This window comes from Lissotriton helveticus, chromosome 6, assembly GCF_964261635.1.
Source record: "Lissotriton helveticus chromosome 6, aLisHel1.1, whole genome shotgun sequence".
Classification (NCBI taxonomy): domain Eukaryota; kingdom Metazoa; phylum Chordata; class Amphibia; order Caudata; family Salamandridae; genus Lissotriton; species Lissotriton helveticus.
In genome coordinates, this window is record NC_136067.1 from 686,215,887 (window position 1) to 686,232,842 (window position 16,956).

At 41.7% G+C, this 16,956-nt stretch overlaps 1 protein-coding gene across 2 annotated transcripts in view; it reads left to right on the forward strand.

Annotated features, from left to right (window-relative positions):
• Nucleotides 1-16,956, forward strand: part of CYB5R4 (cytochrome b5 reductase 4) — a 1,195,924-nt gene that overhangs the window by 638,475 nt on the left and 540,493 nt on the right. The gene's annotated exons all lie outside the window — the stretch shown is intronic.

Consider the following 16,956-nt stretch of genomic DNA (forward strand, 5'->3'; position numbering starts at 1 on the left):
AAACTTAATCGCTTTTTTCCCAAAGCATAAGACTTTTGTTTTGTCTAGGTTTACCTTTAAAAACAACTTTTTACAATATTCGTTAAAAGCATTCAGCTTCCTTTGGAGGCCAATTTCTGTTTGATCCACTATCACTAGATCATCTGCATATAGCAGACACAACACCTTTTTGCCATCCATTCTAAGACTGGCGCTACCCTTTACTTCGAGGTATTTCGGTAAATCGGCTAGAAAAATGGAGAATAACTGGGGAGCCAGTACGAAGCCTTGCCGCAGGCCATTTTCAATGGGGATTTTTGGCGTTAATGTCCCCTCAGTATCCCTGATGACTTGGGCCCAATTTTCCCGGTGCAATTCTTTTAGTACCGTCAACAAGTCTCTTGGGATATTTTTCTTAGTTAGTATTTCCCAGAGACAGTCCCGGTCTACCGAGTCAAATGCGGCTCGGAAGTCCACGAAGCAGCAGCAGAGTTTTCCGTTCTGTTCCGTCGACTTCTTCGCCATTGCCCATAGGGAGAAGCAGTGATCTATTGTTGAATGACCTGCTCTAAACCCTCCCTGTTCGATTGGTATTATTGAGTACTCTTCCACCCAGGCATTCAGTCTGTTAAGGACAAGTTTTTAGAAGACTTTTGCCCCTATATCCAGGAGATTTATCAATCTGTAATTTTTCGGTTCCCCTGGGCTACCCTTTTTGTGGATAGGTCTGATTATTGCCCCCTTCCAATTTGATGGCATTTTTCCCTCTGTTAGGATTAATTGGAAGAGGTTTGAGAAAAACTGTGCCCACCATTTTATTTGGGATTTAAGGATTATAGCTGGGAGATTATCCGGCCCTGCTGCTCTAGTTAGGTTCAACTTCTTAATTATTTCTCCAATGTGGTCTACTGTGAAATCTGATTTAAATTCGTCTGAGATTTCCTGCCACCCTGGTAGAGCTCTTACTCCTGAGGCTAATCTTGCTTCATATAGTTCCCTTATATATTTGTCCCAGGCTACCTCACTTACGACGCATATCATTTCTCCTGCGGGGGGAGACGATGCTGCTTTTATCAATTTCCAAAATTGTCTCAGGTTTTTATTTTCAATTGATTCTAGCAGTTCTCCCCAGCATTTCTCTTTGTACTCCATTTTTGCATCAAGGGCCATCTTCTTAAGCTCTACTTTTAGAGAGGTTATATGTTTTTTCTCTCTAGATTAAATTCTTTCCTTTGTTTTCTAGCTTCTGCCCTTATTTCTCTTTTTTTAATTTGGCAGTCCATTGAGAACCATTTCAGGCGGCTGTCACGGTTTGTTTGGCCTTTACTTTTATTCTTTTTTAGTTCTATCCTAAGACATTCGACTAATTGGGCAATTTTCTCCTCGTACCATTTTAGATTTGAGTTTTCTAGATTTACCAATTCTATCTTTTGTTGGAATGATTTTAACTTTTCCACATAATCTTCGGTTACCCTGGTTGTTGCCCTTTTTGGATAATCTAATTCTTGGTGAATCGCCTTTTCCCTTGGTTCCAACCTTCCCCATTTTAAGCTTACCAAAAGCAGATTGTGGTCACTACCTTCACCATTCAGTACATTAAATTCCTGCACTAAGTGGAAGTTCCAAGCTGGCATAAAGACATAGTCAATTGGAGAGTTTTGCAGACCTTTTTTAAAAGTCTTCTTTGCCGGGCAGTCTGATTTAAATCTGCCATTTAGGCAAAAGAGTCCCTTTTCCCCCAAATAATGGACCAATTCCCAATCCAGCTTTGAGGGGTCACATGTTGGAAACTTTGCATATGTTATTCCATAGGCGTCTAGTAGTTCTGTGCACCAACGATCGGTCTTCCCTGGGTATAGTTTATGGTTAAAATCCCCTAAAATTAACAATTTGTCTGAAGTGTACCTTTCAAAAATATGATCTACGTCCTGTTTGAAGTTTCCCATCTCTCTTGCATAGTCCTCTACATTGTCCCATTGTATATATACATTTACAACAATTATCTTTGCATATGACTTATCCAGACAGAGATGGTTTATCCTACATGCCAATAGCCATTTACACTTTACTTTTAACATTGTCACATTTCTTAGTATCTTCGTTGAGATAAGCGTCATTATTCCCCCCGAGGGGCGACCGAATATTTGTCTCGTTGCCGGTCGATTTAGTTGGTAATATCCCTCGAAGATGGGGGTTTCGCCGCATGCCCAAGTCTCTTGTAGGCAGGCAATTGCTACTTCATTTATACAAAGCTTTAGCTGTTCCCTTTTTAAATCATTGCCTAGCCCATTTATGTTCCACGTTAAGAGACTTAGGGCAGTCGGCGACCCTCTCTTATATTCTATATCGCTCATTCCCCCGACTACCTCACTTCCCTCCAAATCGCACTCGATTGAGTCCCCTAGATAACTACTTTGACTCCAATTGCCCCACCAATCCTCTTTCACAGTGTTTTTTATCACCACCTTTAGACGGTTGTCCCCTTCCTCTTTACCCTGGTGTATTCTCACCTGTCTCTTTCCCAGACCTGCGTGGCAGCTTAGGAAGTCCCTTCCTGTGAGTACTTTTCCCCTTAGCTCTTTTTCAGACAGTACCTTTACTCCTTCTTGGAAAATCTCACTGGCTGCCCTCAGAATTGCCTTTCTTACCAAATCTGAGTGTAACAATACTTTTGTTATTCCCCCCCTGTGGTGCTGTCTATAAAGCCCACCTGTCTTAAATCTTTTGTGTCAATCCCACTCAGGCGTACACATTTTGAGAAGATCGCCAAGATTTGTGATCTATTTAGGGGTTTTATTTTCCTTGACTTCTTACCCCTTTGGCCTTCTTCTGCTGGTTCTAGGTAGACCCATTCATTGTTCCCCTGATCATATCCTTTCACTGGGAGTTCTAAAGTTTTCTGTCTTGGTCCTTTCTGCCCTGTTTCTCCCGTTTCTGTCTCTTGTGGCTGGGAAATTTCTTCCGGGTTCCTGTGTCTCAGGGGGGTCTGCCTTTGACTTTTTAATGAGGGGGTTATTCTCTGGCCTATGGATTTTTTCTTTTGTACTGTCCCTTTTGGGTCCTTGCCTTTCTTACTCTTTTCTTGTATGTTTTGAACCTTCCTTAGTGTTTCTATTTCCGAAGGTCTGGTTGGGACAAAGGCCCGAGCCATAATGTTTAGTGTATCTCCGGTTTCTTTTTCCTTCAACTTCTCCTTTGGCCCTACCTGTGTGGCCTGCTTTTTTCCCGCTCTACCTTTGGTGTGAGTTCTTACATGGTCACATCTCCTTCTTATTAACATTGGGCGCCTAGAGATATAGACATTATCTGGGAGCTCCATCCGACTACTTTCCAAGCTTTGTTCCGTAGCTTGGGGGGTTCCTACTGGTCTTATCAGGGTGGACATTTGGCCTTTGATTCCAGTCAACTCATCCTCTATCTTCTTTAGGTGTTGCTTTTGGGAATTCAGAACTCCATTGTTCAGCAATGAGACTTCGAGGATCCCTTGCAGAGTTTTTTGCAACATTAATAGAAGATCCATCATTGAGGTGGTAGGGGCCATTGAGAGGTCAGGGTCATGTTGGCTATTTCTCTCTGGGATTACGTGGCTTCTGGTTTTCCCAGTATTCTGCACATTTGAGTTATTTCCCCTTACTTCACTCAATGGTACTTGGCTGGGGGATACCTCCCAAACAAAACTTGTCTCCAGTCTGACTCTTCTCACTTGATCTTCGTTCCCCGATACTTTAGGGGGAAGAACAATTTTGGAGATGAAGATAGCCGAGGTACCAGCAAATTTGAATTCTGACTGTTTAGTATTAGATTTATTAATAGGGGATCCTCCAGCTCTTCTTCCTGTTCTTTTTCTGGCGTTCCTCTCAGGTTTTGATCCTCTTGAAGCATATTATCCAATTCTCTATTTGTTGTCTCGGAGTCCTCCTTCTCGTCAGAGTCCTCATCTATTGCCGTTGGGTTTTGGATTTTATAATGTTTACCTAAGAAGTCCTTTACTGGGTTTGAGGGCTCTGTATTCTGTTTTTAAGGGATGTTAGAGAGCACCCCTTTTTTACTTGCGGGCCTTTTTTGGTCCTTTTTTGGTCCTTTTTTACATTTTCCTTTCTTGCGTCTCTCCACGGAAGTATCCTCCTGGGAAATCAGACTCTCTTGGCTCTCTTCCCTTAAACTGAACTCAGCCAGTTGTTTGCTCGTCTCCGGGCTGGAATCTTGTGCCTCCTTCCGCGCTTTCTTTCTTAATTTGCGGCCCATACCCTTTTATAGGATTAAACCGGTGGGGGTTTGTTTTTCCCCAACTAGGCTTACTTTCTTTTTACTGCGCAGAGTGGGTTACTAATCACCAATTAGTATTCATATATTCTGGCTTAGACACACACTCCTCCACACTATAGCTGACTTACCTCTGTTGTGCGCTATCCACCAGCCTGCCTTACCAAGGATTAATGATGCAAATCTCTTCCTTTATCTCCTCTTCTCCCTGGTTTGGGCGCCCAGAGGCTCAATGGTCCGGGCTAGATGGTCGACTTCGGAGGTCCCTGGTAACCGTTTATAATGCTCCCCCTCGGGGCACCTAGGGGCACGGTTTGGCCGCTTTTCACACCTTTCTGCACCTCCCGGTCCCAGGTTTCTCTGACCTCGACCAGGGGTGCCCAAAGCTTTACAAACTTGGTGCAGTTACTCCCAAACGGCACGGAAGTGAGGGTGGGGTCAGTTGGACTCGCCCCTCCGCTATACCGCGCTTTGCAGCACAAACAGTCCGGATGACTGCGGGGACACACACCCCTCGCTCGCGTCTCCAGCCGCACCGAGCACGGCACCTCGGCGTTTGGAGACACTAAAGTCGCTGGGCGTTTTTCATCGCTTTTCTCCCACTTTTCTGTTACGGCTCCCAGCTCCCAGCTTTGGGTCTCCGCAGCGTCCGCGGCGTTTGGTCCGGCGTTTGTCCGACATCTCTATCGCGTTACTCCTCGCGATACTCCTCCTCTGGTGCTTCAGGCAAGGCAAGGTGGGGCGGCAGCAACAGAGATCGAGCGTGCGTATGACTAGATTAGTAAGCTTTCCAGCAATTACAAACGAGGAGGTATGTAAACTTCTCGTTTCTATAAAATCTGGTTCACCCAAAGATCCTTGTCCCCCTGCAATTATGCATTTGCCCACTAGAAGAATTGGAGATGAACTGACCCCTTTAGTCAATCAAGTGTTCGAATCAGGTCATTACCCAGTATGTTGGAAAAAAGCAATGATTAGGCCGATCTGAAAAAACTCTACCCTAGAGCCCTCGGAGCCCAAGAACTATCGATGAATTGCTGGTCTACCAATAGCAGCTAAAATCGTGGAGAAGTCGGTGAATAAGGTGCTGACTGAGTATCTGGATGACAGTAACCTGCTGGACTCTACTCAGCATGGTTTTCGATCATACCACTCTTCTGAATCTGTTCTTATTGTAGCAACTGAGGAGTCCCGCAGAATAGTTGATGGAGGGGGTAGAGCAGTCCTCGTATTATTAGATTTGTCAGCAGCTTTCAACACCGTGATTCACACGGTGTTAGTGCAGCGGCTGAAGGAAATGGGGATCGAGGGCTCGGCTCTGACCCTCCTCTCATCGTTTTATGCAGGGGAGGGAGCAGAGCTTGTACTGGGAGGGTATGCAGTCAGATAGCTTCCATCTTCCTTGTGGGGTTCCACAGGGATCTGCCCTATCACTGACGATGTTTAATATCTATGTCATTCCTCTGGCCAGACTCATCAGGAAGCATGGTTTCACCCTGGTATCTTATGCGGATGACTCTCAGCTTGTAATCTCGGTAGCCAAACAACCTGAAGATACAGCTGTTAGGTTCCATGTGTGCCTTACCGAGATCATGACCTGGATGAACCATAGCTTTCCTGAAAATTAACACAGATAAGACGGAGGTTATTGAGTTTGGACAGGGCCAATCCCTGTGGAATGACTCCTGGTGGCCGGTGGGTTCGAGGGAATGCCCCAGCCCCGTGCCCAAGGTCAGAAACCTCTGAGTCATCTTCAATAGCCAGTTAAACTTTTCCGCTCAGGTAAATAGCCTTATCTCTTTCTGTTTCTTTCTAATAAAAACTTTGAGAAAGATATTTCCTTTCATTGCGCAGGAACTACAAAAGGCAGTGGTGGTGTCTCTCTTAGTATCCAAAGTCGATTATTGCAACGGTCTGCTGTTGGGGATTGACAAAACCCAGATGAGTAAGCTGCAGTCATTACAGAATGCTGCTGCAAATCTGCTTTTTAATATACCTAGAGTTCAATCAACCTTACAGGAATCGGAGCACTGCACTGGCTCCCCGTACAGCAGCGTGTGGAATTCAAGGCCTTATGCCTGGTTCATAAAGCATTTTACGGGGGAGGGGCTAAGGATATCCAAAAAATGTTTATGCCCTATACCCCCGCTCGCGCTCTAAGGTCCAGTAACCCGGGCCTTCTCCAGATTGATAGGATTAGGCGAGTAAGATGGGGTGGAAGAACTTTTTTAAACTGTGCAGCAAAGTTATGGAACAAAATGCCAACAGCCATGAGATTCCAGTCAAATCGACAATCTTTCAGGAAAGATCTGAAAACTTGGCTGTTTACTTCGATCTCGATCTAGCTCCTGTAACATAGGCTGTACCACGGCATTCGAGCGCTATACAAACATATATCCTATCCTATACTATAACCTTACAAAACGTAAGCAGTATGGTTTAAGAAGACCACTTCCGTGAACACAGAGCCGCCGAACACATTTTGCTTTCCAATCCACCCATCACATTTTGTTTTTCAATCCACCCATCAAGGAGGTATTACAGTACCCACAGGAATGGTGCACTTTCCCGCCCAGGGAAAACAATGCTGTTCTAAGAAAGAAGAGAAGGCAAAAGTAGCACTTCACTGGCAAACTCTATAAAGTGGCACTAATGTGTTTGGGGTGAATAAAATCAATTGGGCCACTTTGCGACCAATCTGTCTTGCTTTATTTAGGTATTTGTTTATTTTTCATATTTTGAACCTTTTATTTCTCTCTGTCCCGAGGCTGCATTTTGGAATAGACAAATGTCAGAACAATATGACATTTCCAGCAAAAGTGTTTTTCTTTTTTGGATCCATTTTACAGGGGAACATCACTGTTTTCATGAATTGAAGAGGAGCCTGACAGAGAGGGAAGAAGAGAAAGAAAGGAAAAGAAAAAGAGAGGGGAGCTGACAGAGGCAGATCAGGAACAGTAGACACAGTCCTTGTCTTGTCTGGACAGGCAAGTAGGTAGAAACCAAGACCTTTTCCTTCTATGCCCTTATTTATAGGCTGTGGCTATTTCTGTCACCCTGAGATGCATGTTTAAAAAGAAAACAGTAGGAGAATGATTTCCATTAAATTAAATAACAAGGCACATGCTGTGCCCTGCCGATCCCGCTCACTTCAACCACTGGCGTCAATTCTTATGTTCATTCTATTTAAAGAATAATCGTCAAATAGATAAGTGCTATAGTGTTGGTTTTTGCACAATGAACATAAATATGCCGCAGGCAATCTGCAGACACAAATACCAATTCTACTGGCATGTCGTATGAAACATACGGCAATAAAACATTTTGTACAGTGAGCAATGGATTACATCCATTCCTCCCATCCACACCCTTCTCAGACACACACTTGCACTCCGAAACCACTGTGAATTGAATGCCTCATGGAGAGTAAATAAAACTTACCAGATTACATCTCCTGCTCTGCTCGCCTGGCTGCTGGATGTGTTTTATTGCAAACAAAATTAGCTTATCTCATTCCCTGCTGGGGCCAGTTCAGGCTGCACAGTTGTAAACACACTTATTTAAATGCAGAGCCCAGGTTGGGAAGTGTGTGAAGCCAGGAAGATTCATTAAAGTGCAAGCTGCGGCCATGAGAGGGCGGAAAGGAACTGGGGCGTGGCACCCTGATCCTTTGTCTGAGGGAAGAAAATGTATCCGCTCTCTCATCGCTCTGATTAAGAAGAGACTAATGTGTGGGCACGCAATAGGAGACAAAGGGTGAAACATAAGCAGATATTTGCTCTAGAAAGGTAAATCACCTACACATGAAGTAATTACAGACTGCTGAATTTAAATGTTGAATACAGTGAGCCTTGCCCTGCAGAAAGAAAGGGGCGTGGCCACCACTGTGAAAGTGAAAGCGCTCATGAGGTGTTGGAAATGGAAATGAAGCTCAGGGTGCCCTGCTGCTTTAAAACAAACAACAAGCTGGAGTCACTGTGGAGGACACAGCAGTAGAAAAGGCAGCAGTAGCACAACTGTGGCATTAAGAGGAGGTGGGAGGAAAAAGTCTATATTTGAATATAACCAGCTAGGGCGCTGAAGTTAAACTCATACAAATAGTAACGGAGCAGGAAACCTAGAAAAAAATAGTCCCCTAAAGAACAGATAAAGAGCCATGGCGGAATGAGACAGTACTAAGTCCCTGCTCTGTGTGAGGAACAGCAGAGAGAAAGGAGAAACAAAAAGGCAGGACTGACCACTAGCAACAGAGATTTTTAACGGATACTGGTATAGACAAATGAAAAGCAATATCAAGAAAGGGGATGGGCTTGATGCCCACAGACCAATTTCAGCAGGTCTCAAAGAGACAGCTGCACTGTCTAGCTCGACCTAAAAAGGATTAATAGCCTACCATCTCTTTCCTCTGAAAAATGCCATAAGTTTGTAGCAGGACTAAGTATTTATCACTTACCCCACATTTTGGTGAAATTGTAGTCAGATTTTTATTTTAGTCAGGAAAACCCTCTTCCAAGCTTCTTCCCAAAGCATTCTCTGGACACAAAGAGGCACTTTCGCAGTTTGAATAATAGGGTAGACCATAGATATTTCTTGGTGTGTGTGGGCAGTCCCTCCTACCATCAACACATGTTCTATCATGATTCATCCACCATGTGGCATTGTTGCAGAATCCATGAATTTAACTGCTTGATCTTAACTTCTTCTGCCAGTCTGTCATTGTTTAAAAAACATAAATGTGAAGCACAACATATGCATCTTTTCACCTAAGATCCAATCCAAAGACTGATACAGAATTCTCATCTCCCGACTATCACCTTCCCACCTGCACTGCCAAGGATGAACTTCAGTGTCAGATGCATGAAGCAAAAGGAAGCCTATGAGGTTAATGCTCCATTACCTGATGTGTGTTGGCGGTTCCCCTCTTCTACTTTGCTCCAGCATTCTGTATTATGTGGCCAAGATGATCATCCCTCAAATTTTGAAATACAGCTTCAGGACTAAATAGGGTTCATGGTCAGTGCCCCATTGACCACTATCTGAGGCATCAGTAGTCTGAATTAAATACGTTCACTGCCAAGCCCAATTCACCTCTCCTTGCTGTGGTCAGCCTTCCCCAGTGTTTCTATTTAATTGTCCCTCAAATGGTGTCTTCTTAATATAGTTTCAGCAGGTGAACATCATGTTTAATTTCAGATTTTTCTCTCCTCGTCAGACATTAATATTCTGTGCCTTATGATTCGATCTTCCCTGGAGCAGACTCTTTTCTCTGACTTTATCCCTAACAAGTTTTTTTGTTTTAGCACTTTGTCCAAAGGGAGTGGGGCCAGTTTGGGGATTCTCTACAAATCATATTTGTAATTGTTTTGGCTTTCCAAACTGGCAATCTGTGTGAGAGGTGAATGTGTATCTTTGGTATTGAACTTGACCCCAAACATGAATGCTACTTTTAACTAAGCTATAAATCTCTTTCCCACAAGAAACATCATATAAAGGTTTTCTTCAACCTAGCTTTAATAATTCCTACCCGCCATACATCTCTTTTCATCTTTGTAGATGTATGGTACTAGCATTTATTGAGGTTTTGAATATAATCCTACTTAATTGCATAGAAATATTATTGATGATCCGAATAGAAAATATAGACAAGCTAAACATATATAAGTAAGTATCAGTTCAATACACTTGCCTCTATATATATATATATATATATTCACTGAAAAAAACAGGTTTCAGGGACCTTATAGTTAGAAATTAGCATTTAAAAAACCTTAGAAATTCACTGAAAAAACCATAGGTTTCTGGGACGTTATATTTAGAAATTAGCATTTAAAAAACCTTAGAAATTCACTGAAAAAAACATAGATTTCAGGGACGTTATAGTTAGTTGGACATTTCACTCGTATAAAACCAGAGGAATTCAGCTGTTATCCTTAGTAGAGCTAACTATAACTCGCGCTCCCGCAATGCACTGCTCATGACGTCACATATTACATCACTCATGACATGCTCAGTGACATGCTCAGTGACATCACTGATGACATCTCAAATTATATATATATATATATTCACAGAAAAAAATATAGGTTTCAGGGGGTGTTATAGTTAGCTGGACATTTCACTAATACAAAACCATAGAAATTCCTCAGTTATAGTTAGTTCTGCTAACTATATCTCACGCACCCGCAAGGCACTGCTGATGATGTCACCTATTACATCATTCATGTCATGGTCAGTGACATCACTGATGACATCTCACATGACATCACTGATGACATCATCCAGTGAATGTGGTTTAGTTTGAAATGTAAATATGTATTATATATCTACCAATCTGTATTGAAGATTGAGTGGATATATAACTGTCTGGATGGAGGATTTAGTAGCTGTCTGACTGTCTAAGTGAGTAATTAAAAGTGTCTCACTTAATACATGGATTAGTAACTAAACTATGTGAATGTGTGCATCACTGTCTCTGTTGTTGTATAACATGCTGCATCAGATGGTCACTAACTAAATGAGTGTGTATATTAGTTATTGATTAGTTAGTTGAGTATTTGTATGGGACACAGAGTTTTTGTGTGGTTGGATGGGGTGTGTGTAACTCTATGCATAGATGTGTGAATGGTTGTTTGACTAGGTCTATAGGTTTAAGAGTGCATTTGGAAACAGTTGTTTGGGTGACTGAGTGTATTTATTTGTGTGTTGGTGAACGAATATATGTTTTAGTTGAACATCTCCAACAAAGTAAAAAAGTAAAAGGCATTGTATGTGAGAGTTGGTGTATATAAATAAGTATATGTAAGAGTCAGTGATTCTGAGAGTAACTATATGAATGAGTGTATAATTGTAATGGTGATTTTTTAACATATTAACTATGAGTTACTATGTGTTTGAATAAATGAGGTGTTGTTGGATAATTGTGTAAATGAGTTAATGTAAGTGTGATTAATTTTTGTTCATGAGTGAGTAGGATGATTGCATAACCGACTAAGATGACTGCTGATGTATCAATGTCTACATATGTGTATAAGTGCATTTGATAGTGTTCTATTAATTAGTGACTGCATGTATAAGTGGTTCTGTTGTTGAATGGGTAGTTATGTGTGTAGACTTTGGAATCAGAGAGTGGGTATGTAGTAACTGGTATTGGTGTGTCAATAGTTTCAAATATGGTACTCTGTATTTTACAGTGAGGGATGAAAGGTTATACTAGTGTATGATGAGGTGTATCAGATTGTCACGTGGATGAAGTCATCAGTGATGTAATTTGTGATTTCATCAGTGATGTCACTGACAATGTCATGAATGATTTAATATGTGACATCATCAGCAGTGCATTGCGGGTGCAAGAGTTATAGTTAGCAGAACTAACTATAACAAATGAATTTCTATGGTTTTGTACGAGTGAAATGTCCAGCTAACTATAACACACCTGAAACCTATGGTTTTTTCATTGAATTTCTAAGGTTTTTTAAATGCTAATTTCTAACTATAACGTCTCTGAAACCTATGGTTTTTTCAGTGAATTTCAAAGGTTTTTTAAATGCTAATTTTTAAGTGTACCTATTTTATTGTACTGATTTTCTACAGTTTTTTAATTGTTTATTTATAAATATGTTATTCATTAATTAACATTATATATTTTTCAGAAAATTGCTAAAAAAGTTTTTAAAAAATTCAAACTGAAATATTGTTTAATTTTTTTGTTTTATTTTTTATATTAATATATTCATATTATTTTCTTTTTTTCCCAATTTTTTTCCGGAGTCGCGCACCCAAACCGTACACATCACGTGGGTGCGTGGATTCTATCCTCCATTTTAGAAAAGTTGTAAAGGATCCGCGTACAGTGTGTGACAGCTGCGTGTTTTTCAGTTACATCATATACATTTAATATTACGCGATGTGCACGATTGGTGTGTGACCAGTCCGCGACTCCTGCGCATTCCCGACGCATGCGCATTAAGGTACGCAACGCTTGCGCGGTGGCGGGTCCCGCGTGATGTCATATACGTGCTGGGGCGAGCTGGGTGCCTGACTCGCACAAAAAAAATTATATTCTAAAATGATATGTATGTGTCTTTAATATGCATATTAGGGCAAGAGATTAGGGTAAGAGATTATCTAAGATATTCATAAAAATACTATATTTGTACTTATAATAAACTTATATTATTTTAAAATATATTTTCGCGAAGTCGCATCGGGTTCGTGCTTCGTGAGCGCAGAGTGCGCGGATCCCATGTGACCTAAAAAAAAAAGATTTCATTGGATCATAACATATCCCACTGTAACTATTGAAGGACCCCACCCATTTTAATCATTCTTGTTGGAGCATCTTTAGAGAGACATCTCTTTTCCTACAAGAACCCTTTTTGCTTGTTTTTTTTCGTGTTTTTCAAAAAATATCAAACAAAATGGCATCTGGACAGCAGCAGGAGGAAGTATCTTCTGAAGAAGAATTCTTGTAGGATTCACCACGTCCACAGAGGCCGGAATCTGTTGTGTGGAAATTCTTCACCTCTCCACCTGGAGAGAAGAAAGTAAATGCGAGAAAGGTGATGTGCAAAATTTGCGACCGAGTCCTGTCAAGAGGAAGTGAAAAAAATACTCTTGTGGCACTGTTTCTATGTACAAGCATCTCCGGACCACACCTCCTCTCAATCTTGCTCGGGAGGAAATGAGGCGAACTGCTTTGAACCACTCACCTACTGTGGCAAGTACGTCTGGAGCGTCCTCAGGAACACCTTCAATGGACATTAGGCCAGAATTCGCCTTTCTCGAGCAACACTGCCTGAAGTGTAAGAAACTAAAATGCTTCGGTGACCAGTCGGTGGATGCAGTTTGTGCTGCGCAACACAACCATCGTTAATTTTTTTGTTTTTTTTGTTTTTGGAATGATAAGTAATTCCAAAAGGTTCCTGTTTTATTCGTTCTATTTTTGTTCATTTTTTGAAAAAACACAAAAAAATAAAAAAAATTAATTAAAAAAAAAAATACCAAAGATAAAAGAAGCAAAAAAAAATCTTATCAGAACTACCTTATTTGGTTAAAGAAAGAACTATAATTGCAAGGTAATGTGTGAAAGTTTGGTTGAATATATGTATACAGCATGATTGACTGAAAGAATGCATTAGTAGTGTATGGTGAATTTATAGGTGAAGATTTATGAGGAAGTACTGCAGTGTGACACTGCAAGATCTTTAGCTGCACTGCGCCACTTCCGATGCACAGGGATGTGACATATGTAAATGAATATGTTGCAACTTTGTGCTACCCTCTGCACTGATGCACAAACTGCAGCCATGCGGTGACTCAGTCACCCTTGCACCATGGATCAAGGATGTCGGTGTCGTGCGAAGATTGTTTTTGTGCAGGAAGGGCCACCTTCCTGCACAAAAACAATCAGTAAAGGCATTTTCCTCTTTCAATGTATGCTGTGGAATGCAGCATGCATTGAAAGAGGAAAAAATGAGGAGAAATGAAAGCAATTCTCCTCGTTGCGCCTTGCTACACCAACTCTAGGATGGCGCAGCATTCACACACATCTCCAGTTTTACGATTGCTCATAACTCTGGAGATGTGTCTTGTTCTATGGGTGTTGCGTGGAAACACCCACAGCAACACCTATGGAACGCTCCTTCAACGCAAAGTTCTGTGTATGAAGGGGTCGTATTTACAAGGAGAGGAATAACCATGCAGGGTGGCTTTTCCTCTCCTTGTGAATATGAAGAAGTGCCTGGCGCCATCACTACGTTACAAAAAGTGACGTACTGGTGGCGCAGGGTGCTTGTAAATCTGCCCCATAAGTGCTTAGGTATTGGCAGACTGATAAAATAAGAACATAGTGCTGGATGGGTGATTATAGAATTGCATGAGACTGACAGGACGTATCCTACGCTGCATGGGTACTACTTCAGTATTTAATGGAGTGGACCAATAGTATGTATCTGCTTAGAGATTTTTAGGGATTATGCACAGAATATTTTATGTGTACTTGTGTTGGTGCCTAGGTCATTTTATAAGAATACCACTAGTAACTGGAATGATGACAGTGCTGCAAACAGAGTGAACACTTAAATTATAGGTGCTTACGTATTGGTGGAGTGATGGGATAAGTAGATAGTGGTAGATAAGTGATTAAAGAAGTGTATGGGACAGACTGGACGATTCCTACACTGCATGAATACTAACTGGGTATTTAGAAGAGTGTATCAATAGTATGTAGCTAGTTAGAGGTCTGCTTGAATAGTGCACAAAATATTATAGCTGTACTTATGTTTGTACCTAGGCCATTCCATAAGTTCTTGACTAGTAACTAGAATAATAACAGTATTACAAACAGAGTGTATAGTGAATTTATAAGTGCTTAGGTATTGGTGGAGTAATAGGATAAGTAGATAGTGCTGGATGGGTGATTGGAGAAATGCATGGGACAGACAGGAGGATTCCTACACTGCATAGGTACTATCTGGGTATTTAGAAGAGTGTATCAATAGTTTGTAGCTGGTTAGAGGTGTGCATGCATAGTGTAAAAAATATTGTCCCTGCACTTGTGTTAGTGACTACGCCATTCCTTACGTGTACGACTAATAACTGTAGTAATTTCAGTGTTGCAAAGAAAGTGCATGCTGAATTTAAAAGTGCGTAGGTATTGGTGGAGTGATAGGATACGTAAATAGTTCTGGATGGGTGAATGGAAAAGTGCATGGGACAGACAGAAGGATTCCTAGACTGCTAACTGGGTATTTAGAGGAGCGTATCAATAGTATGTAGCTGGTTAGAGGTCTGCATGCATAGTGCACAGAATATTGTAGCTGTACTAGTATTGGTGTGTCTGTGGTTTCGAGAATGGTAGATTGTATTTAGGGTGTGAGGAGGTACATCAGATGATCATGTGGATGATGTCATCAGTGATGTCATTTGAGATGTCATCAGTGATGCCCTCCCACCTTCCCTGTGGGGTCAGCTAGCTGCCCCTGATTCCCTCCCACCTTCCCTCCATGGCCTGTGTGTATGCCATTATAGTCTCACTGTTGCTCGATGGTGTGTCTTGCTTCTAGTACCCATCCTGCCTGACCTCCATGGTCATTTTGCTGCTCCTACCCAGCCCCCTTGCCCCCTGCCCTCTGTTTCCATGTGCAGGCCCCTACTCCCTCCCTCCTGGCTTGTCTGTTCAATTGTAATGCCCCTGATCCGTCCCTCCTGCCCTTTATGGTCCGTTATGCTGCAGCTTTCTCTCCTGTCTGTCCATTATGGCCATCTAGCTACCATTGCCTCTTATCCCTCTGTTCTCTGTTTTCCATGTGCATGGTCCTGTCCCCTCCCTATTGCTTTCTATGGATTGTTGTGCTTCACTCCCGTCCCGCATGCCTTGTGTGGTGTATTGTGTTGCTGCAAACCCTGATGCCTGCCCTGTAGGGTCAGTTTGGTGCACCTCTCCATGCCCCTCCTGTCCTCGGTTATCCGAGTCCATGCCCCTACCCCAATTCCTCCTGCCTTACATGATCCAATGTACCATACTTGCTAACATTCTGAACTTGGTAAGAGGGAGATTTTGAAAAAAACTGGGGTATTGATTTTCCCCTTTGGCTTGCATTGAAAAAGAGGAGATTGTAGACAGGAGACAGATCAAATAAAGCCCATTTGGGCTTAAAAACATTGGACTTTTCCTGGCTGAATCGGGTCTGTTGGCATGTATGGTTGTACTACCACTGCCTCCTCCTTCTGCCCACAATGGTCTATTATATTGCCACAGCCTCTCTTGCCAGTCCTGTATTGTTGGTTTGTTGCCCCTGCCCCACTTTCCACTGGCCTCCATAGTCTGTTGTGCTGCCACTGCCCTTCCTGCCTGCCCAGTGTGGTCAAATTGTTGCCTCTGCACCCTCCTACCTGCCTTCAATTTTCAAAGTCCGTGCCCCTGGCCTCTGCCTCTCAACGGTATCCTAATGAACAACTAGATTGCTAACATTCTACATTTATTACAAAAGTGTGGAATGACTGACATCATCTTGATGTAATCAAAACTGTAATACCTAGAGCATTTCCTTTAGAAATTACATATATGAGAGGGTCTTATTTGCATCAAAATCATGGTTACTGCTCTAAAAAACTAAAATGAGGACATATTTTCTGAGTTTTCAAATAGTGACAAAGCCCATTTAAATTATTTGTTATCTTTATGCTTTTTTATCCAGTTGACCACTTGATTAAATGTTGCACTTAGGGCAGAGGATGTGGTGTTACTTCCAGAGCTGCAGTCTTTGCAACTGGGGAACAAGGTTGGAGTTTCTGTTTCATCTCTGTGATTCTGGTCAAATCACTAAATCTCCCCATGTCTAAAAACAAAATTAATTTGTTCTTGTGCGATGTAACCAATACTCATGTAAAGCACTCCAATACCTGACAAGTCTGCACTATATAAATCTGCAAAAACACAAAAAATAAAAAGTGTTTTGCACACGTCTGTCATTGGGCTACATGTGGGCTACATCTGGGTGATATTTGTGCTACATTTGGGCTCTTTTGTCTCTGGTAGCCATCTTTGGAGATTTATTTGTTCTGAAGTTTCCTAATTTCCTCATTTACTGCAGTCTCCTCAGTAGGAAATGCTTTCAGTTTTTTACTTTGATTCCATCAAGAAGGTATTAAGATATGTCACACATATGCCATAAATTCTGAATGTTAGCACTCTAGTTGCTCATTAGGTCACTG